Source organism: Peromyscus leucopus, chromosome 9 (genome assembly GCF_004664715.2).
Source record: "Peromyscus leucopus breed LL Stock chromosome 9, UCI_PerLeu_2.1, whole genome shotgun sequence".
In the NCBI taxonomy this organism is placed as follows: Eukaryota; Metazoa; Chordata; class Mammalia; order Rodentia; family Cricetidae; genus Peromyscus; species Peromyscus leucopus.
This window is the reverse complement of record NC_051070.1, coordinates 85,751,066-85,764,100: the sequence shown is the minus strand read 5'-3', so window position 1 is coordinate 85,764,100 and position 13,035 is coordinate 85,751,066.

Sequence of the window (13,035 nt, the reverse complement as noted above, 5' to 3'; positions counted from 1 at the left end):
TAAGCTGGCTGAAAAGGGAAAATTCACCAATCAAAGCAACTGGTGTTGTGCGAAGCAGTCTGGAGGCTGGGCAAATAGAAAAGTGTGCAGTAGGCACAGATCACCGGGAGGGCCTGCTTCATTTTAGCACCGGTGTTATTTTAATTCCCAGCACCTGCATCAATGAACCTATCCGAGTCATGGAATCCATGTTATTTATTAAGCAGCATAATTTTATTCATTAAACGGCACTGTTTACTGTGCAAGAAAAGCCACAAGATACAACAAAACCCAGTATAAGAGTTTATTAAGGGAAGGGAACAGAAGGGGTGTGCATAGGCCTATGGAATGACCTTGCAGGAAGAGGGCGGAGGAATAGGTGGAACCCACTTTTATGGGTCATCGTCGTCCCGTCCCCCCCCCAGCACATATGCATATGGGCTTAGTAGCTACACCACATATGAGCATAGATTATGTGACTATGCTGCACACAGATTACATAGGACCTAAGGCCTTTGGATGACTAAGCATCTTGCCTGGCTCCTGGACAGTACCTGTTCTGTCATGGAGCTGGAGGAGTGGCTAGAAATTCTAATAGGTTCCATGGTGTAATGGTTAGCACTCTGGACTCTGAATCCAGCAATCTGAGTCATGGCACCTATCTTATGTATTAATTGGCTCAATTTTATTCATTAACAGGTACTGTTTGCCATGTGAGAAAAACCATGAGGTACAACAAAACCCAGTATAAAAGCTTATTAAGGGAAGGGAACAGAAGTGGTGTGCATAGGCCTATGGAATGACCATGCAGAAAGAAGGCGGAGGAATAGGTCAAACCCACTTTTATGGGTTTCCCCCCTCCCTGCACATATGCATATGGGTTTAGTAGCTACACCACGAATGCACATAGATACATAGATTATGTGACCACATTGTGTACAGATTATGTGATCACACAGCACACGGATTATGTAGGATGTAAGGTCCTAGGATGACTAAGCATCTTGCCTGGCTACTAGACAGTGCATGTGTGGTCATGTAGCTGGGGGAATGGCTAGGAATTCTAACAGTTCTCCCTCAGGGTTTTTGGGACAGCCCCCATTTTTTCTCTTTTTTTTTTTTTTTTTTTTTTTTTTTTTTTTGCCAAGCCTTGGCTTGGGATCTTTCCACCTTTGACTTGGGTCCTAGAACATTCCTACAACATGTAGATGACCTCCTTCTCTGCAACCCCACCCTGCCTCTGTCCCTACAGGCTACCTCTTTGCTCCTGACCTACCTCAGCTCCCTTGGATATTTTATTTCCCCATCTAAGGCTCAGGTATGCTCTCCCATTGTGGTGTATTTGGGTGTTCAACCCAGCTCAAGGTTTAAGATCCTTACCTCTCACAGGGTCCAAGCCCTGTGGGATTTACAGCCCCCAACCACCACGGATCAGATTCTCTCATTTTTGGGTCTAATGAGATTCTTTTGTCACTGGATCCCTAACTTTGCCATTACGGCCAAGCCCCTATTCTAGGCAGCCAGAGAGACTCCTAAGGGGCACCTCACCCAGCCACCTTCCCCTGCCACTTCTCTTTATTGCAAGATGCCCTTCTAATGGCACGTTCCCTAGCTCTTCCAGATCCCTCCTGAGCTTATCACCTTTATACAGATGAAGGGTTGGGAGTAGCCACCAGGATTCTAGTCAAGCTGGTTAGGCCTTCAAACAGGGCCATCTAATTTCTGTTCAAACAACTATACCCCATGACAACCATGCTTAAGAGACCTAGCAACAGTGGCTGAACTCATATGACAGGCTCTCAAGATCACCCTGTTCTAGCTAATCATGGTATATTTCATCTACTGCCTCTCAGACTATCTAAGTCATTTCTCTCTCTTCTCTTCTCTCTCTCTCTCTCTCTCTCTCTCTCTCTCTCTCTCTCTCTCTCTCTCTCTCTCTCTCTCTTTCCTTAAGCCCTCCTGAGTTCAAGTCTTTCACTTACCTTGGCCTTCAGCCCTGCCCTAAACCCTGCAGCCCTCCTTCCTGTCTCTTCCTTCTCTGGTACCTGCTCTTACTCCTGCCCAGAGGCTTTGGAGGCATTATGCTCACCCCAGCCTGGTCTCTTAGACTAACCCCTCACAAACCCCCACTCACCCTGTTTGTTGATGGAAGCTCTCTTATAGACAGATCAGGAAGCTGCCATGCAGTGTATGCAATGGTCACTTCCACTAAAAGAGTTGAAGTAACCTATCTGCCAATGGGGACCTCTTCACAAAAAGCCAAGGGCCAATGGTATAACATCTATACTGACTCTAAATATGTCTTTCTAATAGCCCATACCCATTCTGTCCTGTGGAGGGAAAGGGGCTTCCTCACTACCAAGGGCACTCCTATAGTTAATGGACTCCTTATAGCCAAACTCTTGGAGGCTCTCCAGCTCCCTGCAGAAGTTGTCATAATTCACTGCCAGAGACACCAGTCCTCCAAGGACCCAGTGGCTTTAGACAATGTCAAGGCTGACTCAATAGTCCTGGAACTGGCCTCCAGCTCCTCTGAATCAATAGAACATATTTTGGTTTTGACATCCTCCTATTAGCCCTGTTATAAACCAGAGGAGAGGGATGAACTCCTGAAAAAAGGAGCCACGCAGACTAAGGATGGATGGTTCTCCTTCAATAACCACCTCATCCTCCCTCAGGACCAGGCACTGTCCATCATTTCAGACATCCACCAGATCTTACACATAGGCCCCAAATCTTTGTTCCATTTCTTAGAGCCCCTCTTTGACCCTACCTATCTTTAAGCTTGTATTTCACAGATCCACTCCTTCTGCCAGATGTGTGCCAAGGCCAACCCACAGGGCCCTCCAGATATGTTAGCCTCTGCACCAGCTTTGTAGAAGCCAACTTGACAAGGATTGGCAGGGAAACAGCAGATGTGGTGGCTCAAGTAATTCCTGGACCACATCATCCCTTGATTTGGCCTGCCAAGATCATACAAGCAGACAATGGGCCAGCCTTCACTTTCGGGGTCATGGAGCTCACATCTGAAGCTCTCAACATTTCCTGGAGGCTCCACATCCTCTACTATGGTGGTATTCTATTTGTACTGAAATGTGATCTTAATTGTATATTAATAAATAAAGTTGCCTGGGGGTCAGAGCTATTAGAGCCATAGCAAGAGTGTGGTGGTGGTGGCACACACCTTTAATCCCAACACTTGGTAGAAGAGCTAGGTAGATCTCTGTGTGTTCAGGGATACAGCCAGCATTGGAGACACATGCCTTTAAGACCTGGAGGGTTGTGCATACAGACAGTGATGAGGCAGTCACGTGTTTGGGTTTACAACCAATGAGAAGGCAGAACAGAAAGACTATGTAAAGACATACACACAGGAAGTAGGTCTCTTTTGGAGAGGTAGGAGCACCGCAGGAGGAAGGGTGAGATTTTAGCTCTGAGCTCTGACCTCTTGGCTTTCTCTTTTACATTGGTTCTGTGTTTCTTATTTAATAAGATGGTTGGTTACATCTACACTCTACCATACACAATCCTTGGGAAAGGTTGAAAGTACCAATAGACTCATCAAACAACAGCTCACCAAGCTCTCCGTTGAACTCAAGTTCCCTTGGCTCTTCCTTCTCCCCACTGTCCTCACCTGCCTCCAGACCACCACATGCTCTCCTACAGACCTAAGCCCTTTTGAGTTCCTGTACAGAAGACCCTTACTCCCCAGTCACCACCACCGGGCCCAAACTCCACTGGCTGAGTACCTTCCATACCTTTCTCTTCTGAGGCCCCTTCTCCATTCACATGCTGACAGCTATCTCCCTGCCCCCTTACCAATAGACCCAACTGCCCCTGAGCCTGCTCCATTCTCCCATGGGACAGAATACTCCTCAAACTGATAGCTCCAAAGTTTCTGAGCCCCAGTGGACAGAATCCTACACAGTGATCCTCACCACCTTTGGTTGCCAAGCTGAGACATCCATGCTGGTACCATCTCTCTAGGTTCAAGCAGGCACCTATTCAGGATACATTGCCTGTCCAGCATGGGATCCTCCATCCTTGGGTTCTCCAAGATGTCCCAGTGAAGGGCCTATCTGATCACTCTTCCTATGGATAGCCCATTCATACGGCAAATGTTAACAATCTATTTTTTTCTAGCAACTTGCATCCTCTGCTTCCTCAAGAAACATACCTGAGGTCTCCAGGATGTCAGTTAACCAGATTCTTTACCCACACCTCCTGAGTGTGAGCCTACCGACTCCCAACGCCATCCTATACCTACAAGAAGTAGCCAGATATAAACCAGCATCCATAGACCCAAAGAGTCTGGAATGTTCAGGTGGAAGCTCCACCTCAAACCACTCCCACACTATCTCTCTCCAATTCTGCCTCATCTCAGAAGTCCCACCAAAAGACAGCTCTTCCCCCTGAGATATGCAAGATGACTTCTATAGGGTATTTAAACTGCCCCCCAGAGAATAGACATAAGGTTTTTCAGTCTCTTCTCCCTGTCTCCTCTCTGAGGACCAAAAATTCATCCAGGAGCATTTTATTCATTAAACCTGGACTTCTTAATTCAGTTTGATTCAGTTTGATTTGGATTACTGCATTGGCAGAGAGGCTCAATATTGGGTTATGGAAACTTTTCAGTGAGCACCCGAATTCATATCTCTCTGCTTATTCTGCTTTGTGAGTAACTGCCTCAAGCTCCTGCAGCCATCACTTCCCCACTGTGATGGACTGACTCTGAATCTGTGAGCCAAAATAAGCCCTTCCTACCCTGAGTTGCTTCGTCACAGCAGCAACACGGTTGCTTAATTCAGCAACAAAGGGTACCTCACTTCAGACTTGGACTTTGAAGATTTATTTTTGTTTTATATGTATGGATGTTTTGTCTGCATGTATGTCTATGTATCACATTTGTGCTAGTACCCAGGGTGGCTAAAAGAGGGAACTGGATACCCTAAAACTGGAGCTACAGATGGTTGTGAGTTGCCATGTGGGTGCTGCAGAAAGAACCCAGAGTCTCTGAAAGAGGAAATGTTCTTAATCACTGAACCATCTCTCTAGCCTCAATTTGTAGACTTTTATGTGAATCTTAAAAATAAATCAACATACAAAAACCTGGACCAACTGCTTTAAAGATACAAATGATGGGGCTGAGGAGATGACTCAGCTGTGAAGACCACTGACTGCTTTTTCAGAGGACCTGGATTTGATTCTTGGTAGCTTACCAGGCACCAGGCATGCACATGGTACACAGACATACATACAGACAAAATACCTATACACACAAAATAAAAATAAAAAACAAATCTATTCTTAAACTATTAATAAAATCAAGTGTGGTGGCACATGCCTTTAATCCCAGTACTTGAGAGGCAAAGGCAGGTAGATCTCTGTGAATTTGAATCCAGCTTGGTCTATATAGTGAGTTCCAGGCCAGTCCAGGCTACAGCAGCAGCAGTAGCAGCAGCAAAATAATAAAAATAATAACAATGATAATAATAATAAACATAATAATGAAATCAAATATAGTAATTATGTGTATGTATGTGTGTGTGTGTGTGTGTGTGTGTGTGTGTATGCATGCATGCATGAGTGAGCATAAATACTTGCAAGCATATGGCATACATAGTATCTCATCATGTCACCATGACTGGGTATGATTTACCCTAAGATTCAATAACAATTCAACATTTTAAAAATTGGTCCAGGCATCACAGCATATGCCTTTAATCCCAGCATTCAGGAAGCAGAGGCTAGCCTGGTCTACATACTAAATTCTAGGACATACAGAGTAAGACCTTATCTCAAAATCATCATCATCATCATCATCATCATCATCATCATCATCGTAGTACACCAAGTTAAAAGACAAAAGAAGTGGAAAGGAAATCACACAATCAAATAAATTGATATAGAAAAGTCATCTGACCAAATGTAATGGGCATTCATGACAAAAGGACTTAGCAAAGGAAGACTATAAGGGGCTTCCTAGCCCTGTTATGCTAGGGGTACTCTCCCTACTGAGCTACAGCCAAACAACTTCCTAGTCCAGAATAAGCATTTCCATAAAGACCTGAAACCACTATCACTTTTGACAGGAAAATACTTACTGAATGCATTCCCTTCCAGATGAGGAGCAGGCAAGGATTCTTAAGGTTAGGTTTCAAACCGGGGACAAACAGCTGAGGTGCCTACTTAACATATCAAAGCAGACTTGGCTGCCAGGACCCTACCTTCCCTGCCCTCTCCCCTGAGCTCTCCAGCCCAGGGGCTGGGCTGCTCTTTCCCCAGGCTCTCCTGACTGGAGCCATAAGCCTAAGTGACTCTTGACACACATGCTGCCACATTTGGGCTTCTTTCCTCTTTTCCTAGATCTAGGCCTTGCTTAAGTCTCCATAGCACCAGAACCTGGTCTCATAAATACCAGAACCTCCTCTCAGAAATCAGGTGACTGCGCTGCAGTGAGGCAGTTAGGCAAGAACAGATAATCCTCACAGCAACATTTCCTGCTGGCTGAACAACCCATGATTAAAGTCCCCTCCCTACTTGCACCCCCCTTTGCCCTGCTTATATATGCCTTAAGAGGAAAATAAAAATTTGGAGCTTGATCAGACATCCTGTCTTGCTCTCATTCTTTATGTCTCTTGTCCCTCTCATTCGCTGGCCCTCCCTTTAGGTCCCCGTTGAGGACCCTGCTGGCCAGAGCACTCTCCCGTATGTAACCTAGACATTTTAGTTACCTGCCCCTTTTGGTACCTTTGGCCTCCTGTCTGCTGCACCTGGTTCCCCTCTCTCCACATGGCCCAGCTCAGTCTGGTCATGTCTACTCTGGACTCTCCTATATGTCCCTGCTTCTGGTTATGCTCTCCCTTTTATCTACCATAAACTTTCTCCTCCACTAAACCTAGGAGCAGTCAGTTCTTTTCATTTTCATTTCCTTTTTTTAAGATTTGTTTATTTATTTAGAGTGCTCTATCTGCATGTGCAACTTTATGCCAGAAGAGGGCATCAGATGCCATTATAGATGGTTGTAAGTCACTATGGGGTTGCTGGGAATTGAACTCAGGACCTCTGGAAGAGCAAGAAGTGCTTTTAACTGCTGAGCCATCTCTCTAGCCTCTCCTTTTTATTTCTATTTTTCATTCACTCATCATGTATGCTCAGCACTGTTCCACAAGGCCAGCAATCAAGCAAGATAGGAAAACAAAAGACATATATGGGACCCAAATAGCAGCTTAGCTGCCATGACAGGCTTAATAGAAACCAGCTAAAAAATAGGCCTGAGTTTTGGTTTACTAGCAGGCAGCACCTGGATCTAGGAAAAGCCATAAGCTGACCCCATTCAGGGATGGGCCAGCATCTAAGGGGAAATACTTGACATTCTAAACATTCCAAGATTAAATAAGATCACCAGATGTCCCTGAGCCCAGTACACACCTATCCCCCTTTTGCCAAGACACCCCTAGACAAATGTCAGGCAATCAGGGTCCTAAAACCTGAAAATACCGTCACCTCAACCTCTGCTATGATAAAACACTACCCTGACCAGACTCAGGGCTCTCTGTTCTCACCTGTAGATGAATTTCTAAATGGTCTTATTAAATAAAAAACATGGAGCCAGATACAGGGGTGAAAGCCTTAGAGAGATCAGGAAACTAGGGAAAGCCACAGCTAACCTCACCTCACCAACTCGGCAACTTCCAAATGCAAGTTACTTCCTGTCTGCCCACACCTATATGCCTTGCTGTTCTGCCATCTGATTTGCTCTCTCTGTTCAGTTACATCACTTCCTGTCTGTCTGTACAGACCTACAGACCTCCATGGTTAACTAGTGTTGGAATTTAAGGCATGTGCCACCACACCTGGCTCTGTTTCCAGTGTGGCCTTGAACACACAGAGATTCTGCCTGCCAAGTGATAGGATTAAAGGCATGTGCTAACACTGCATGACTTCTGTGTAGTGGCTGGCTTTTTCCTCTGACCTCCAGGCAAGCTTTATTTATTAAAGCACAAATAAAATATCACCACACTCACGACTGGGTAGGACAGATGGAGAGACCAAGCTCAAGCTTGAAATAAAGGCTTTTTGCTTTTTACATATGGGATTCGGTCTCCGTGGTGGTCTTTTGGGGGTCTCTGTGATCTGTGTATAATACCTACATGTTACAAAGGAAGAAATACATTTCTTTCACAGATTCTGCAAACAATCCCATGTAACTGGCAAAAAGAGCTGCTATGGATAGTATAGGAGTTTATCAAGGTTGCAGAACATAGGATTGACCCATGAAAATTAATTATATTTCTGCATACTAGCAGGAAATGATTGGTAACTAAATAAATTTTTAAATACATTTATTATAACAGCTTGGAAAACAAAAACATATAGGCACAAATTTAATAAAATGTATGGAAGCTTCTGTATACAGAATAAAATTTATGTAGCTTGAAACCTAAAAAATGCTGATGAAAGAAATTAAAGAGGACCTGAGTTGATGAGGACTCTTTGTGTTCCTGGTAGAAAATGTCAAAATTCCCCCTAAATGTCATACAGCTTTAACTCTGTTCCAGCTGAAATTCTATCAGGGTTTTGTTTCATTTTTATGTAGGTCTGATTCTAAAACAATTTTGAAAAAGATAGGTGTGATAGGTATTTGAATAAAAATGGCCCCCTTAAGTTCATAGGCAGTGGCACTATTGGAAGGTCTGGCCTTCTTGAAGTAGGTGTGGCCTTGTTAAAGGAAGTATGTCACTGTGGGGGCAGGCTTTGAGGTCTCATTTGCTTAAGCTTTGCACAGTGTCACAGACACCTCCTATTGCCTTCTGATCAAGATATGAATAGCATCATGTCTGTCTGGACGCCCCCATGCTTCTTGCCATGATGATAATGGACTGAATCTCTGAGCTGTAATCTGCCACCTCAATTAAATGTTTTCCTTTTTAAGAGTTGCTGTGGTCATGGTGTCTCTTCACAGCAATAGAAATCCAAGACAATTCGAAAGGTTAGAAGACTCACACTATCTAATTTAAAATCACTATACAGGGCCAGGCATAGTGGTACATGCCAGTAATCTCAACATATGGGAGGCAAGAACAGGTAGATGGGGATTTCAAAGTCATCCTGGACTATGTAGTGAATTTGAGTATAGCTTAAACTATTTTAGACCCTATCTCAAATAGAAGGAAACAAAAATAAATGAAATGTACAAGTTACTGTATAGCTATACACATCCCTATCTCAGTGGAAGAGAAAAGAGTCCCCAAATAGGCCCACTGAAATGGCCAGCTGGGCCAACTGGTTGACAAACCTGCAAAAGCAAGTGAGTAAAAATGGAGTTTTCACAAATGATGTTGAAAAAATTAGGCATTCATACATAAAAGACTTGGACCTAAACCTTCACTTTAAAAATTGGATCATGTATCTAATTTTAAAACTTTCAAAGAAAAACTCTGCAGCTTAGTGTGGCAAAGGGTTTGTAGCTGTGATACAAAAACATGATTCATAAAAGAAAAGTTGATAAGTTTCAACAGAATTTGAACTATGCAAAAGATTTTTTTGTTTGTTTGTTTTTCCTGAGACAGGTTTCTCTGTGTAACCCTGGTTGTCCTGGAACTTGCTCTGTAGACCAGGCTGGTCTCAAACTCACAGAAATCTTCCTGCTTCTGCCTCCTAAGTGCTTTTAGCCATGTGCCACAGTGCCTGGTAGAAGACATTGTTTTTTTATTTTGCTTTGTTTTGAGACAGTCTCCCCAGTAGCCCAGGCCAGCCTTGAGCTCATATTGATTTTCCTGTATCAATTTACTGAATGCTGGGCTTACAGGGAAATCCTCATATTCCCAGATTAAAAAATACTATTAGGAAAATGAAAAGAAGTGTTCACCTACGTGAAAATATTTGCAAGTTATATACTCAAAAAAGGACTGGGAACAGATAAATAGATATAACTTGCAAGAAGGTATATGAAACCCTGGCCCATTGAAAAGTGGAGAGTGGATGCAGGCAAATTCAGAAGGGCAGTGCTTGCTTTGTTTGTGTAAGGCCCTAGTTTGATTCCCAGCACAGATAGGAAAAAAAGGTAAAAGACTTAACTTCACAAAGGACAATGACAAATAGCAACAAACTTAAGAAGAGATGCTTGCACCATTGCATCATTTAGCTATTAGAGAAATACAAATCAAAGCCACTGCATACCTGTAAAAAAGAAAAATTCTGATGGTGTCACATGCTGATGATACTAGATCCTGAGATTGCAAAAATAGCAGGGAGCAGACCACTGAAGTCTAATAACCAGAAGCAACTTTATTGTAGAATATTATTTTAAGATGTGTTACATTTGCTTATGATGTGGAACCTTTGTTTAATGATGCAAAGATTTGCTGCATTCTTTTATATTGAATTTATTTAACTCTAAGCTGTGTTACTGTTCCTGTGTAAAACAACTGATGGTCTATAAAGAGCTGAATGGCCAATAGTAAGGCAGGGGAAAGGATAGGTGAGGCTGGCAGGCAGAGGGAATAAATAGAAGGAGAAATCTGGGAGGAAAAGAAGAAGGAACAAGAGAACAAGGGGAGGAAGACATCAGGGGCCAGCCACCTATCTATCCAGCTATCCACAGAGTAAGAAATAATGAAAGATAGACAGGAATAGAGAAAGGTAAAAGTCCAGAGGCAAGAGGTAGATGGCATAATTTAAAGAAAAGCTGGCAAGAAACAAGCCAAGCTAAGGCTGGGCATTTATAATTAAGAATAAGCCTGCCTGGCGGTGGTGGCGCACGCCTTTAATCCCAGCACTCGGGAGGCAGAGCCAGGAGGATCTCTGTGAGTTCAAGGCCAGCCTGGGCTACCAAGTGAGTCCCAGGAAAGGCGCAAAAACTACACAGAGAAACCCTGTCTCGAAAAATAAAAAAATAAAAAAAAAAAAGAAAAGAATAAGCCTTTGTGTAAGGAACACATGTAAGGCCTAGGGTGAACAACCCTGATCAGGAGTGATAAGCAATAGAATGATGTAAGTAAACCACAAATGGAGTAGTGATAAGCTATAAGCTATGTGTGGAAGTAGGGATAAGACTAGAAACCCAGCCAGGAAAGAATATAAAAGATGAAGCCTCAGACCCGACCAACAGAGCTCGTCAGGCCCTTGTGCGAGACAACTCTCCTCTGCCAGAGACGTGAGATCCTGTCCCCAGTGCAGACATGGCTGACCTGAGGAAGGCTGACCCAAGATCCAGAGGAACAGACGTAGCGAGTCCGGATCTGTACACCTGGAGAGGTACTCCTGCTTCCATTTGGAAGACAGGATGAATATTGCTTGTAATCTTACTGTGTGAATAAATGAGTGTTATACCAAGTCTGAATCAAGAGTCATTATTCCTCCCCCATAACTGGGGTATGCGCTCGCTACACTTTGTCTGTGATTTGTTTGGGAGCTGGGTGGTGGACCCTTCAAAAGCACAAAAACAACCAACAACACAACTTTTATTCAAAAACACCACAGGGCAGGAGGACTTCTAACTAGTTCGAACTACAGAAAATTATTTGATTCTGTAGCTCTGAGGAAGGGCCACAAGCTCCTTTTTAAAGCCAAAGGTTATATACAGGGCAGAGTATAAATATTGGGATTTACTGTGTTTTGGGCATCTTCCTGGCACCTCTGATATCTCTGAGATAGAAGGGGAATCGGGGATTTACAACTTTTGATTACAGGGTGTTCAAAATGTTTACATCGTCATGGGCTCATTTAAATTTCCTTTCCCATGCCTGGGAAAATGCAGGGCAAAGGGTAAATCAAAGCGGCTAATACACTCAGAAATATGCGTATAGGTTACAAGCATACAATTTTTTCATATTCCTGAGTTCTTCAATGATTGATAATTGGAACTTCATACACACACACACACACACACACACACACACACACACACACACACACACATTGTTGGTGAGAATACACTCCAAAAATATCTGGCAGTTCCTTGAAAGTTAAATACACTTGTGATGGTTAGTGTTGACTGTCAGTGTGACAGGATCTGGAATCACCTCCAGGCACAGCTGTGAGGGATTTTTAGATTCCAATCTGAGCAAACCTCTAAGGAATTATCTTGATTAGGTTGACTAAGGCAGGAAAACCCTAACAGAGGGCAGTGTCATCTTCTAAACCTTCATAAAATGGGAGAAGCAAGCTGAGCTTGAGCATCTGTAGCTTTCTGCCTCCCAACTATGAATGCAGTGTGACCAGCTGCCTCAGTTCCTGCAGCTTTGACTTGCCTCATGATAAATTGCATCCTTGAACTGTGAGCCAAAAATAAACCCTTCCTTCCTTAAGTGAGTTTGTCAGGGTACTTTATCACAGCAACAGAAAAACAACAAAGATAGAAACTCTTGCCATTTGGCCCAGCAATCCCCAATCTCACATCCTAGAGATACTAAAATTTCGGTCACTCAAAATTCTATTGTGCCAACTAAATTTATGACAACTTGACCCAACTGAAGTCATCTGAGAGGAGGAAACCTCAATTGAGAAAATGCCTACATAAGAATGGGCTGTAAGCAGGCAAACCTGTAGGGCATTTTCTTAATTAGTGATTCATGGTGGAGAGTCCAGCCCATTGTGGATGGGGTTATTGCTCTAAGAGGATGGTCCTGGGGTCTATAAAAAACCAGGCTGAGCAAGCCATGCAGAGCAAGCCAGTAAGCAGCACCCCTCCATGGCTTCTGAATCAGCTCCTGCCTCCAGGTTCCTGCCATGTTTAAGTTACTGTATTGACTTCCTTCAGTGATTGACTATGATGTGGAAGTGTAAGCCCAATAAACCCTTTTCTCCACAACATTGTGTTTCATCATAGCAATAGTAACCCCAACTAGGACATCCATATTCAGTTTCTAAAACTGGGGCTAGAGAGATGGCTCAGCAGGTAACTTTCTTGCTATACAAGCATCAGGACCTTAGTTTGGATCTCTAGTACCCATGTAACAGTTGGGTGCAGCCTGTAACCTCAACTCTGGAGAAAGGAAGAGGCAGGAAGATCCAGGGGCTCTTTGACCAGCCACTCCAGTCTATCAACAAGCC